This window comes from Pteropus medius, unplaced genomic scaffold (genome assembly GCF_902729225.1).
Source record: "Pteropus medius unplaced genomic scaffold, Ma_sr-lr_union100, whole genome shotgun sequence".
Taxonomy (NCBI): Eukaryota; Metazoa; Chordata; class Mammalia; order Chiroptera; family Pteropodidae; genus Pteropus; species Pteropus medius.
In genome coordinates this window covers 9849037-9851072 of record NW_024342474.1, presented here as the reverse complement: position 1 = coordinate 9851072, position 2036 = coordinate 9849037, and the positions used below count along the sequence as shown (strand labels likewise).

General features: G+C 38.2%; 1 pseudogene; it reads right to left on the bottom strand.

The window, feature by feature from the left end:
* Positions 1–1300: 1300 nt before the first annotated feature.
* On the bottom strand, positions 1301–1418 carry LOC120605147 (uncharacterized; annotated as a pseudogene).
* Positions 1419–2036: the final 618 nt, after the last annotated feature.

The following is a 2036-nucleotide window of genomic DNA, read 5'->3' as shown; positions in this document are numbered from 1 at the left end:
CTGGAAGCTCTGTTTATGATCACCTCCTTTTGGGAGATGAGGAACAGAAAGCAGATGTCAGCCTGTGAAATATTTTACAGAGAATTATTTATGATTATGTCACCTTGAGTAGAAGGAGAAGTGAAAGAGATACATAATGTTTAGTTGGAGTATAGGGTGAATTGGGGATTATTTGGCATTGGTGAGCAAGACCTAGCCACTTGGACTGTCGAGCCAATAACAATTAGGGGAGGGGGATTAGTGAGAAACTGGCCCTGCTCATACACACAGGAGTGTGTGTGTGTGTGTGCGTGCATGTGTGTGTGTGTGGGGGTGCGTGTGTTGGAACCTAAACAAGGACAGTCCCCAGTCGGAGGTGGGTTTTTGCAGTGATATCTACCAAGTTCTAACTTGACCCTTTACAACTTTGCATACAGAAAAAGCAACCAATAATAGGAACTCGGTATTCAACCACATACAGTCTAAGAGGGTCACCAATAGAATATCCATCCTGAGGAAGAACACCCAGCCTGTGAGGGTATCCTTGCAGTCAAGGGTAATGGATTGTGTGGGGAGGGCAGGGGTGGAGGGGGTGGATAACAGGGCATGGTGCCAAATATTGCCTATTACAACTCTCTTAGCCTGTCACTTTTCTCTTTTTAAACAGTCTGTTTTTCTTTATTCAATCTTACTATATGGGTGGGCTGAGAAGATTTTATGATGTCTGTTTCTTTGTACAAAAACATCTCCAGCTAATTCAGAGATGCTATCTACAATATAGCACTAGAGAAATCAAAAGACCTCAGGCTTTCTGCCTCTGCCACTAACTAGCTGTGTGACCTTGAGCAAATCATTTAAACTCTCTGGGCTTCAGAAATGTTATCAGGAAAAGGAGTGGATTGGTAAAAGCATAATTTCTAAGGTCCTTGTCAAAGTTAAATTTACAGGGCCAACTTTCCCATAAAATTCATTTGAGGTTTTTTGTGGCTGTTCGTATGTTATATTTCAATGGCCATGAATGAAACTTTGGTAAAGCATGGTAATTCAGTGGTGCTGGAAAACACGGGTCTATAATGAATGGTTTCTATCTGGAAGATCTCTCACCCTTCTTTCACATTGCCTAGCAATGACAAAGTTTCTACATTCTATAAACTAAGCCTTGACATAATATATATATATATATATATATATATATATATATATATATATATATATATATATAATTTTTTTAAATTTTTTTTTTAGGCGAGGCAATCCTTGGTTGACCTCACAGATTGCAAGGACCTTGTCAGTTTACAATCCCTTATTTTTTTATTTTTTATGCCTACAGCACCTGGTCTTCCTAGATGGTCGGTCTCCCATCCAGGTACTAACCAGGCCCAACCCTGCTTAGCTTCTGAGATCAGATGGGATCAGGCTTGTTAAGGGTGGCCGTAACAGCCTTGAAAAATATATACCACTCTCCTTAAAACAAATATTTGTGGAGAATTCCTGGGGTTGCTCATTCATTATAACTTTATTTCTTTTAAATACAACATCTATTAAATAGTCTCGCAGTCTTGGATAATCATTTAGATCTTACAAGATTTTAAAGAAATATGATAATAATAAATGTAACCTAGCTCTTTATGTAATCACTATCTCACTTCATTATAACTTATCTGTTTTCAAATCTGCTTTGCCAACTAAATTGTGAGCCCTTGAAGGTAGAACTCATGTATTATTTTCTTTCCAGTCCCTACTGCTTAGCATTCTGACTCAATAGTTTTACTCAATTATCTTTTGAGTAAAAGATAATTAATTCATCACTATCAATCCATAAGGTACAAGTCAGACTTGGCTCACTACTTCCATGCCTTTTGTTAAGGTGGGCACAGTACTATAAGACTCATGAGCTTTACCTGAAAGCCTTCTCTGGCTCTTCCTCCAGCCTCATTCACACACTTAGTGGTAATGGAAGGGGTGTATTTCAAAAAGACTCAATAGATGATTTATATATATATGTACACACATATGTGTGTGTGTGTGTGTGTGTGTGTGTGTGTATTTCTCATCTT